This window comes from Oryctolagus cuniculus, chromosome 12 (genome assembly GCF_051225735.1).
Source record: "Oryctolagus cuniculus isolate XC-2025 breed Fujian yellow rabbit chromosome 12, ASM5122573v1, whole genome shotgun sequence".
NCBI lineage: Eukaryota > Metazoa > Chordata > Mammalia > Lagomorpha > Leporidae > Oryctolagus > Oryctolagus cuniculus.
Window position 1 is genome coordinate 70257629 of NC_142878.1, and position 12855 is coordinate 70270483.

Consider the following 12855-nt stretch of genomic DNA (forward strand, 5'->3'; position numbering starts at 1 on the left):
GTGCTCTCACAGTTCTAGAGGCCAGAAATTGAAATCAAAGTGCTAGCAAAACCGAGCTTCTTCTGGAGGCTTTTAGGGAGACTCTCTTCCTCTTCCCTTCCAGCGTCTGATGTTGCCAAGGGCTCCTTGGCTTGTGACTGCACTGCTTCAGTCTTCCCTTTGTGGTCACGTTGCTACCTCTGCTCCTGTGTCTCCGCTCCTCCCTGTTTCTGTTTCTAAACTCTGCTTCTGCTTCTCTTTTATAGGGATACATGTGATTGCCTTCAGGGCCCACTTGGATAATCCAAAATGAGCTCTTCCTCTCCCTAACTCAACTCATCATATCTTATGCCAAGTAAGATACTATTTACAGGTTCTGGTGACTGCGACCTAGATATATGAATTTAGGAGGGGGGCACCACTGAACCTATACAGTGATTTTAAGTAGAGATTTCAGCTTTTTTTGAGCTATAGTGCCTCACAAGTAAGATGTAGATAATAAACTTTTGTTGTCATGCTATTAGAAAAAATAAAATATATATTTTTCATGTAAAACATGATTTTCAGGATCACATAAATGGTAATAAGTCTTTCTGTGTATGCCATGGTAATACATTCAGCCCCTGCAGTACTGTGTCCCTAGACATTAAAGAGTGAATTCAATTACCACGTGAAATCTGCCCTGTGACACCTGCTGTTGATGCCTCGTGTTAAACCACTTCTACTAGTGCCCAGATCCATGCCACAAGCTCTGTCTCCTGATACTCCCAGATCTGCCAGCAACAGACTCCACAGCCAGCTCTGCTTCTCCCTTTTCTGAGAAGTTTGCTTAGAGGAGCTGCTGGTCTGCTGTCATAGTAGACCATGTGCTGCCACCACCGTGGTGTGACTGACTTCCTCAAGTCCTCCAGGTGCTAATGTTGTGCTTTGTTGTTTGCGATTCTCCATGTTCACAAACCACCCTGTACCCTTGCCGAAATGGAAAGACTCTATCTCTCCCTCTTTAACTTAACTACCTCTTTAATAGATGAGTACCAGAGTGACAATCCATGGACTACCCCACCCCACTGATAAATGAGACGCTGTCATGGATCAAGTAGGGTTGCCTGAATTTGTATTTTACTTGTATGAGGAGGCTTATAAGTCCCTTCTGTAAATAATCACATAATTCCACACAAGTTTTCCAAATATGTATGATTCCCAGTGATGAGTGAAACCAAACATCAAGCTAGAATACCATATTTCTCTCTTTCTATAACTTATCTTTGTTACCCTACCCACTCACAGACACACATATAACTGTCTTGCACAGCACTTAGAATGCAGTATTACTCAGTAAACAAGACTGCCTACCATTCTATACCCATGGTACTCTGTATGAGTAGATAGTCAATAAATACTCATTGATGAATGAGTATCTAGATTTCTATTACACAAGAAAATTGAGAATATCACTGTTAGAATGCAATCACTTATATTTGGGCTCTGTCCCTTCTCCTACTGTTAATTGGTTATTAATAATAAGTTGTAATACTTGCATATGTGTGCAAATAATTGTCCACATGGCAGTTAAAATGCTTACTGCCTAGACACTTGCTGTGCAATATTGCCAGTTCTTCTAAATTATTTTATGGCTTGAAAAGGGGAAAAAATCCCTGACTTTATGTTCTAATATAGGAAGGGGTATTGCCAATTCTACAATGCTATTTTCCTTGTGATTTTCTCCATAGAATTTGCTCTTCTGATTATATATATTCATATTTTCAACTTTCCATGGAGAAAAGACAAAGATGCAAAGCTATACTTATTTTTCTCCAACTTTATTGAAGTATAATTGATAAACAAAACTTGTATAAAGTATATGTGTATGAAGTGCATTTATATGGTGAAATGACTATCAAAATCAAGCCAATTAAACATCACTTCACATAGTTACTGTTTGTTTTATATAAGAACATTTAATATTTATTATCAGAAAATTTTAAATGTACATTTATAATTAACTATAGTTGACACATTATATATTAGATATCCAGAAACTATTCATCTTATAACTGAAATGTTGTGTCTTTTGACCAAAATTCCCATATTTATCCACTCCCAACCCCTGACAACTTCCTTCTTTGTCTGTGTTTCTGTGAGTTCATCTTTAGATTCCACATAGAAGTAAGATCGTGCAGTATTTGTCTTTCTGTATCTGACTTATTTCATTCATGGTGCCCTGTAGATCCATTGATGTTGTGAATGACAGGATTTTCTCCTGTTTTAGGACTGAATAGTATTCTGTTGTAAATATTTATCTCATTCCCTGTATTTATTTATGTGCTGAAGGACACTTTTCTGTTGTTTCCGTATCTTGTCTATTGTGAATAATTCTTCGGTGAACATGAGAGTGCAGATATATTTTTGCATTGATGATTCCACTTATTTTGGCTAAATAGCCATAGGTGGGATTCCTGGTAGTTCTGCTTTTGTTTTTTTGATTAACCTGCATATTGTTTTTCATAATGGCTGTACCAATTTACAATCCCACCAACAGTAAAACAGTTCAAGTGTTTGCTTTTCTCCATAAGGATAAGAATTTTCATCCTTGTTTTAGAAAAGAGAACCCAAACATCAAGAAAATTGTGACTTGCCCATATCAACGTAAATGACTCATGTGTTTCCTGCTGCAAAACTGAGATTGTCTCAGAAACAGTGTGCCAGGTTTACAAGCGTTTACTGTAATTTGTGTTTCATGGACCAGTGATCATCCTCCTCCCTCTGAAATCACTAGGGATTGACACACTGCAGGTCTGGTTGGGGGCAAGGGAATTAAAGCAATTATGACGTAAACATGCTGGTATTTATGGTAATGTTTACTAGAAAATGCAACATAGAGGAGGTAGATTGATATAAGGCCTTTTTTTTTTTTTTTTTTTTTTTGACAGGCAGAGTGGACAGTGAGAGAGAGACAGAGAGAAAGGTCTTCCTTTGCCGTTGGTTCACCCTCCAATGGCCACCACGGCCAGCGTGCTGCGGCCGGCGCACCGCGCTGATCCGATGGCAGGAGCCAGGTGCTTTTCCTGGTCTCCCATGGGGTGCAGGGCCCAAGCACTTGGTCCATCCTCCACTGCACTCCCTGGCCACAGCAGAGAGCTGGCCTGGAAGAGGGGCAACCAGGACAGAATCCAGTGCCCCGACCGGGACTAGAACCCGGTGTGCCGGCGCCGCAAGGCAGAGGATTAGCCTATTGAGCCACGGCAGCGGCCTGATATAAGGCCTTTTACGGAGTGAGTTCTCATTAAATATTTGAAGGCTGAAAATGCAAGAAGGTTGGCAAAGTTGTGGGAAAAAAACAACTTGAAAATGTTAGCTAAGTGGTAGATTTAGAATTAGAGGAATGGGTGGAAAAGCAGAAAAGCTATAGAATTAGGGACACACTTTAAGAGTTGACCTAGTTACAAGGGAGACAGGAGAGCAGTTGTTTCTCTCCCTTGATCACATCCCTTTTACACATTATATCATTCTACTTGGGATTAGCACACTGACTTTTTTCTTTCCATGTCATTACACTAAGCAAAAATTCCTATAGTCCTATAAGACCCAAACTGGGATCATTTGCTTGCTTGCTAGAGCAGGAGATAGAAGACAAGTTTGAACCACTTGCCCTACCATCTATATGATCTGGATAAAGTCACTTTGCTTCTAGAGGTCTTAGTGTTTTCCTTCATCTATGATATGAGGGAAATAATTATACCAGTAGAATTGCTGTGTGGTCCAGATGGGACAGCTAATATAACTGTGCTTGGTGAAGCATAGACCAGAACATGTGTTATGTCAATAATAGGCTTGTGCCTCAGTTTGTAATTTGTTGCAGTAGATACAACTGCCTTTTTAAAATAAAGATTTTAGTGTATTTATTTGAAAGGCAGAGTTGGAGAGAAAGAATGAGAGAGAAAGAAGTCTTCCATCTACTAATTCACTCCTCAAATGGCTGCAACAACTGGCTGGGCAAGGCTGAAGCCAGAATCCAGGAGCTTCTTCTGGGTCTTTCAGATGGGTGCTGGGGCCCAGTCTCTTAGGCCATCTTCTGCTGCTTTCCCAGGCACATTAGCAGAGAGCTAGATTTGAAGTGGAGCAGTTGGGACTCGAACCAGCACCCATAGGGGATGCCTGCATCACAGGTGCTGGCTTTACCTGTTATACCACAACTCTGGTTCCCCAACTGCCTTTTTATTGGAAATACATCACAATCAAGAAGTCAGCTTCAAACTCATTGCTAATTTAAATTGTCTGTAATACTGTTTGTGTGTTGTCTATGCATATGCATATGTATGTCATTTCTGTGTTTCTTTGTTGTTGAAAAAGCAATTGCAGCTGAAAGTGATTTCCATCACAAGAATTTATCCTCAGTTTGCAGCGTTTGGTAGAACTGGTGACTGCTTCAACCAGTTTGAATAGATAGGGAATAAAAGGTGTCGAAACAAGTGGCTTAAACCCTGAGTACTAGCTCAGCAGAGAAACAGGCAGTGGGAAGCAAAATTCATCAGAATCACAGATTTATTTATTTATTTTTGATAGGCAGAATTAGACAGTTAGAGAGAGAGAGAGAGACAGAGAAAGGTCTTCCTTCCGTTGGTTCACCCCCAAAATGGCCACTACAGCCAGTGCGCTGTGCTGAACCGAAGCCAGGAGCCAGGTGCTTCCTCCTGGTCTCCCATACCGTGGCAGGGCCCAAGCACTTGGGCCATCCTCCACTGCCTTCCCAGGCCACAGCAGAGAGCTGGACTGGAAGAGGAGCAACCAGGACAGAATCCAGTGCCCCAACTGGGACTAGAACCCAGGGTGCCGGCACTGTAGGCGGAGGATTAGCCAAGTGAGCCAAGGCGCTGGCCACAGATTTATTTTAACTGAATGAATGCTGGAATCTGAGAAAGGAAACAAGTCAGTAAGGTCCACAGTCAACCAAGATGCTTCTCCTGATGAGGCAGCACCACCTATGAAGTGAGCTGGCTTAGGGGAATAAGTTCAGAGCAGAAAGGGAGGCATCAGGAGCAGCTGACTCAAGAATTTCAGTAAGACCTCATACTGATCCTGACCCTTTATTTTAAATTATTCACTGTTGATACTTTGTATGAGTATTAAAGTAGCACTTTCTTGGTTATTTTCTATGGTAGAGATATCAACAAGCACAGATCAGTTGCCAGTATCCGGGTTTGAATGGCTTGGGTGAAATCATCCATAACTGGTAGACATGCAGACCAGGGAGAGTAGTCCTTCCTCTAGGCTGTATCCATTTACCTTCCCACCACACTGGCAAGCTCCTTGGGATGGTTCCCATGAACAACCTCTTCCTCTCCTTCCTAACCAGAATCCCCTGTAATTTTCTATATATGAAGATTCTAAGTTTTCTTTTCAACCAATCTTTGAACTCTTAAGATCTCCTTGTTTCAGAAAGTGTCACTGTCCAATTTCTCATCAGCAAAGTTTCCATTGGCAGTGCACCCTTTTATTTCCTGATTCTCAGGCAGATACCCTGCCACTGAATCCTTTGTTTGAACTCAAATCTTTTGGTAAAATTACCTTAAGATATTTTGGGGGGAGAGTTGGGGAGTAGGACATCAAAATGGTTTTTATTTTTTGTTATTTTTTTCTTTTTGAACAATTTTCTTAATGGAAGACACTTAAACCTCATAAATAATGCATGAAAGTGTTCATGAAATACAATTTATAATATTAAGAACAACTACCAGTTATTAGAATTACAGTGACGTGTAATTCAGATTGCCCAGATACTATTTATTTGTTCAAAAATATTTATGAAATACCTACTGCTTTGTGCTAGCTACATGTAACTTCCAATCTCCCATGTGTGATACATCTCTTATTTATATAAATTATTACACAAACTCAGTAACTTATTATCTTGATTATTCTTGTAGGGATACATACAAGACATATATATATATTCTCATATAAATACACAAAATGTACTATTATTTACCCAAGATTTTATTTTCATTTCAAACCATTTTATACATAAATTCTTTATCTCCATTTTAAGTAGATAAATGGAAACTCCTTTGACTGATTATAAATATAGAACATATAAATACAATGGGAACAAAACAAAATTTTAGTTGTTAATAAACTCTGGTTAAATCTTATGTCTGCCATTACCTAAGTTAGTTAAAAGATTGATTAGCAGTAGCAGAGGTTAGAGACACATTTTAATCAAAATGAGACTTTTTCCATGAAGTGATCAGAATTAGTGAAAAAGAAATAATGTTGTTAATATATGGTTTGATATTACTTCCTCGTGTCTTTGTGCCACCCAGCAAGGTCTTGTGTACTTGTAGAACCAGATTACATGCTTTGTCAAGCCCTGCATGAGGTTAATGGCTGATGCATTATTTTGGTGTAGATAAATCTGTTTGGTTGAAGGACTGGGATTGCTAAGATAAATTGGAATTATGAACCTAATTCCAGTGTGGTTTTTTTTTCCTTTGATAATCTTCAGACAACACATTTTCACTCCATTTTTAGCTATTCCAACATCTTCTTGTTCATTTTTTCCTTGTTTCCTGTAGAATACAGAGTCCTGACTCTGTCACAGACTAACAGCTTGGAAACCTGGTGAAGCCCAAGACTCCTAAAAGTAAGTCCTGGAATTCTTGCAGTTGTATGTCTTCCTTGTGGAATTTAAATTCCTATTCAATTTAAGTTTGAAGTTGGAGGATTCATTTTCTTAGGGAGATATTTAATTTAATTTGGATTTATGTTTTGCCTTGCACTGGTATTAAATGTGCTTCACTGTGTGGTCAGGTGAGGTTTAGCATTTCAGATTGGCTTCTTAAATTAGTATAGCTCAGAATTAAGTTTGGTTCTTATTTTTAAACCCTATTTTTCAGTTTAGGAAAGCACAATAGGAGGCAGATAATAAAAATTTTAAAAAGCACAGCTTCTAGCATGCTAGTTAAATAGCAGTCTGGTTAATATGTTTATGCTGTAAACTGAAAAGCTTTGGTGAGAGTTTACAAATTTTATTCAATGTGAAGTGTATTCTTTCAATAATATAATATGTGTATTCTAACAACCGTGGCTGGCAGATGATTCACTTAACCAGGCAAATTGTATGGTATCTAAAGAAGGAAGTACCCCTCACTGTGACCAGCTGCTGGTTCACTCCCCAAATGCCTGCAACAGCCAGAGATGGGTCAGCCTGAGCCAGGAACAGCAAACTTCATACAGGTCACTCAGATGGGAGACAGGGGCTCAAGCACTCGAGCCATCGTATTACCTGCCTCCCTGGATGTGAAAACAGGAAACTGAAATAGAAGCAGAGGAACTGCTTCTCATCCTGGACCTCGGATATGGGATGAGGACGTTCCAAGCTGCAATCCAGTACACTGGGTCACAATGCATACCCCCTAGTATTTTAAAAATTCCTCCTCCAGCTGATTGTTTCTCAAAAAGGGGCTGGTTCACCATGAGATGGCAGTAGAGAGCAGCTTCATAGGTAGGTCTAGTAACTAGGTTTCTGAGCCATGGTAGGTCCTGGATCTAGTGTAGGAGGAGCCAGACTAACAAGATAAATACTTTTTATTTTCTTTTTTATTTTTATTTGAAAGAGTCTTCCTGGAAAGTGGGCTAGGCATGGGTGTTAAAGAAAGGCTTGGTGGTAACATCTGAAGTTAACAAATGTATACATAGGAAAAAATAGGAGAAAATTTCCTGAACCGTATCAACCACAGATGATTAGAGTTCTTATTGCTATCACACACAAACACACACATCCCCCCACCACACACACACACACACACACACTGAGTGGTAAGAAGAGGAGAAAGAGGAAGACAGGAGAAGAGAAGAGAAGTAGAGGAGACAAGGGAACACAAGAGAAAGGAAAGGAGGGAAGGGGAGAAGTGGAAGTCAGGAGAGGGAGGGAAAGTAAGGAGGACACAAGAGGAGATCCAAGATGGCTGAGCAGGGAAAAGATGTGCTGATTTTCATCCCACAGCTACAGAGTACACATTCTTTTCATCAGTGCATGGAGCTTTCTCCAGGATAGACCATATGCCAGGCCATAAAACAAGTCAACCAATTAAAAAAATTAAAGTCATACCATGTATCTTTTCTGAACACAATGGAATGAAGCTGGAAATTAACAACTTAAGAAATTCTAGAAAATATGCAAACACATGGAGATGGGACAATGTGCTCCTGAATGAACAGTGGGTCATCGAATAGGTCAAAAGAGAAATAAAAAAAAATTCCTAGAAACAAATGAAGATGATACCACAACTTATCAAAATTTATGGGATACAGCAAAAGCAGTGTTAAAAGGAAGGTTTATAGCAATTAGTGCCAATCAAGAAATTGGAAAGACAGGGTGTCAGTTCCTTGGTATAGAAGGTTAAGCCTCCTCCTGCAGTGCTGGCATCCCATATGGGTGCCAGTTCGAGTCCTGGCTGCTCCACTTATGATCCAACTCCCTGCTGATGTTCCTGGGAAAGCAATAGAGGATGGCCCAAGTCCTTTGGGCCCCTGCACACACATAAAAGACCCAGAAGAAGCTCCTGGCTTTGGCCTGGCCCAGCCCCATACATTGAGGCCATCTGGGGAGTGAACCACCAGATGGAAGATATCTCCTCTCTCTCTCTCTTTCTCCCTCTCTCTCTTGCTCTCTCCCTCTCTCTCTCTAATTTTCTCTATATTTCTGCCATTCAAATAAATTAATAAATCTTTAAAAATAAAAGAAATTGGAAAGGCATTGAATAGATGATCTAACAGTGTGTTTCAGGGACCTAGAAAAGCAAGAATAAACCAAACCCAAAATTAGTAGGAGGAAAGAAATAATTAAAATTAGAGAAGAAATGAACAAAATTGAAAAAAAATTATATAAAAGATCAGTGAAATGAAGAACTAGTTTTTTGAAAAAAATAAACAGAACTGATACACCATTGGCCAAACTAACCATAAAAAAAGAAGACCCAAGTTAATAAAACCAGAGATGAAAAGTTAGATGTTACAATGGATATCACAGAAATAAGAATCATCAGGAATTACTACAAACAGCTTTATGCCAACAAATTGGAAAATCCAGAAGAAATGAATGGATTTCTAGACACAAAATGAGTCTGAAGACCTAGAAAACATAAATAGCACAATAACCAAGATGGAAATTGAATCAGTAATAAAAACCCTCTCAACAAGGAGATGCCCAGGACTGGATGGCTTAACTGCTGAGTTCTTCCAAACTTTTAAAGAACAATCCCAATTCTTCTCAGACTATTCTAAACAATTAAACAAAAGGGATCTTCCCAAAATCCTTCTATGAAGCCAGAGTCACCTTAATCTAATACCAAAGATACAACAAAGAAAGTTAACTATAGAATAATATCCCAGATGAACATAGATGCAAAAATCCTCAGCAAAATACTAGCTAATCAAATCCATCAATACATCAAAATGACCATCCACCCAGACCAACTGAGATTTATCCCTTGTATGCAGGGGTGGTACAACATACCCAAGTCAATAAATGTGATACATCCCATTAAGAACATGAAGACTAAAAAGTATATGATTTATCTCAGTAGATTCACAGAAAGCATTTGATAAACATTCTTTCACAATAAAAACCTTAAGCCAGTTTGGTTTAGAAGGAACATACCTCAACAAAATCAAAGCAATAAATGTCAAACCCACAACCAGCATCATGCTGAATGGGGAAAGGTAGACCATTTCTACTAGATCTGTAACCAGACAAAGATACTCACTCTCATCATTACTATTCAGTATAGTTCTGGAAGTTTTAGCCAAAGCCATTAGACAAGAAAAATAGATCAAATGGATTCATATGGGAAAGGAGGAATTCAAATTATTCTTGTTTGAGGTGATATGATCCTATACCTAAGGGGACCAAAAGACTCTGCTAAGAGATTATTGGAACTCATACAGAGTTTGACAGAGTTGTTAGATATGAAATCAACACACAAAGATCAATAGCATTTGTATACACAATGTCATGATTGAGAAAGAACTTGTAAAATCAGTGTCATTCACAATAGCTACAAAATGTTTAAATGCTTTTGAATAAATTTAACCAAGGACCAAGGATGTAAAAAAGATCTCTACAATGAGAATTATAAAACATTAAGGAAGGAAATAGAAGACACACAAAAAAGGAAGAATCTCCTATGTTCATGTATTGTAAGGATTAATATCATCAAAATGTTCATATTACGGAAAGCAATTTACAAATTCAGTGGATCCCAATCAAAATACCAAAGACATTCTCAGAAATGGGAAAATGACGGTAAAATTCAAATGGAATCACAAGAGAACCCTAGTAGCTACAGCAACTCTAAACAATAAAAATAAAGCTGGGGGCATAACAATACCAGATTTTGACACATATTACAGGGCAGTTGTAATAAAAAAACACATGGTACTGGCACATGAATAGACAAGGCCCAATGGAACAGATTAGAGACTCCAGAAATCAGTCCACGCATCTACAACCAACTGATGCTTGACAGTCACACTCAAATCACTCCCTGGACAAAGGACAGTCTCTTTCACAAAAGGTGTTGGGAAAATTGGGTCTTTGCATGCAGAAGTGTCAAACAACACTCGTAGTTTGTAACCTCTACAAAAAAAAATCAACTCACAATGGGTCAGGAATCTAAACCTAAGGCCTGAAACCATCAAATTACTAGAGGAAAATATAAGGGAAATACTGCAACACATAGGCAAAGACTTCTTGGAAAAGACCCCAAAAATGTGGGCAATAAAAGTGAAAATAGACAAATGATAGTTTATCAAGCTAAGAAGCTTCTGCACTGCAAAGCAAACACTCAACAAAGAGGCAAAGGACAGAATGGAGAAAATATTTACAAACTATACATCTGATAAAGGATTAATATTTAGAATACACAAGGGACTTAAGAAACTCAATAACACCAAAACAACCAATCCAGTTAATAAATGAACTAAGGATATGAAAAGGCATTTTTCAAAGGAAGAAATACAAATGGCAACAGATACATTATAAAAATAAAAGGAAATACAAGAAAGGAAGCAGAAGGAAGGGTTGCCTGGGAATTATTATGCTTTTAAAATGTATATATGAAATACATGGAATGTGTGTTCCTTTTATATAAATGAAAACAAGTTATCATTGGGAAGCAAGACCCAGTGAGATCAGCAACAGGAGAGAAGACAGTTGTGGCAGATGTGGGCCATCTGAGACACCTGAGATTTGTGACCATGTCTACTTAACGTTGCCTCTTCTTTCATTAAAGGGACCAAGAACATATCCTAGGGTAGGTTCTAACATCCTTTTTTTTTACCCTTTCTTGTACAGAGAATTCAAACATGTTATAAAGATGAGTGGCATTTTTAAAAACTGCTATCCAGGAGATGATATGTTTTGCTCAAGGTAACTTAGCTAAATATTAGCATTACTAAGACTAGATTAAATTCTCTTGTCTTGATTATAAGGCCACTCTTCTCAAATCATAAGAACAGGGGCAATTCGATATTTTTCACAAACAGAAAAGATAGTAAGTGAGTCTGAAATTCTACCATTCTCATATTTTTAAATTAATGTTTTGGAATATAAGACAAAATTTGGACCACAAGGGAATATAAGGTATCATCTCTGATTGACTGGTAAGTTAATATGATCATCATGGCAATTAACACGGATCCTTTAGTAATTTTATCCCTAGAAAATACCTCGGCAGTTGTATGTTGCTCTTTAGCGCTTACATTTTTCCTAAGTAGGAAGTGTGAAGTAAGAGGCCAAATGGTGAGTGTACTGTGCTCGAACTTTTTTATCTTCAAGGACAATCTTTCTTTACCTATTTCAGGCTGGTAAAATAGTCTTGGTAAGAATGCTACATTTTGCTCTTATTGTTTTTTTTTTTTTTTTTTTTTTTGACAGGCAGAGTGGACAGTGAGAGAGAGAGAGACAGAGAGAAAGGTCTTCCTTTGCCATTGGTTCACCCTCCCAATGACTGCCATGGGTGGCGTGCTGCGGCTGGGGCACTGCGCTGATCTGATGGCAGGAGCCAGGTGCTTCTCCTGGTCTCCCATGGGGTGCAGGGCCCAAGCACTTGGGCCATCCTCCACTGCACTCCCTGGCCACAGCAGAGAGCTGGCCTGGAAGAGGGGCAACCGGGACAGAATCTGGCGCCCCGACCGGGACTAGAACCCGGTGTGCCGGCACCACAAGGTGGAGGATTAGCCTAGTGAGCCACAGCGCCGGCCTTGCTCTTATTGTTGATCACCGCAATGGCCTCAGGACTATACTGAAAGGATGTGAATGCCATGATACAGTAGAAAGGACAGGACTCTGTGACCAGAGACACGTGTGTCAAATCTTGCCTCCATCTCTTATTATCTGTGTGACACAAGTCTTGTGAACAGTGTGTCTTGATTTCTTCTGAGCTTCAGACTGCTCAGCTCCTCCCTCCCCCTACAAAAATTAATAACATTGATATAAAGAAGTCAGATTGCAAATGAAGTGAGATACATGTATGGAAAGGAGAGCTAGGTGAAGTCTGGACTTCAAAATTGTTGAAAGTGGGAAATGCTGATATGATGGTTGGAACTGGATCCTGCAGTCTAAAGTAGGAGGTTGAATCACTGTTGAAAAGGCAAAATGTGCTTTTGTCCTACCAAGGACTACTTGCCTAGTTATATATAACTGTGAAGACATAAAATAAATGGGGTCCCATTTTTTCTCTGGATAAGAGTTTCAGAGTTCATGTTTGCCTTATGTGGCACCTAGCATTTGAAACTTCAGGTGAATAGAATTAGATGGCACCCTGTTCGCAGAAGAGTCACGGGAGCTTCTGAGAAGACAAATGCAAGCTCTGCTTT

General features: G+C 39.1%; 1 protein-coding gene across 2 annotated transcripts in view; it reads left to right on the plus strand.

Annotated features, from left to right (window-relative positions):
* The window catches only part of SEMA6D (semaphorin 6D), a 665819-nt gene that overhangs the window by 302417 nt on the left and 350547 nt on the right, over window positions 1-12855 (plus strand). For both annotated transcript variants that reach the window (XM_051822408.3, XM_051822409.3), the window contains one exon: window positions 6552-6619. The gene's annotated coding sequence lies outside the window, so the exon portion shown is untranslated. The remainder of the gene's footprint in view (window positions 1-6551; window positions 6620-12855) is intronic.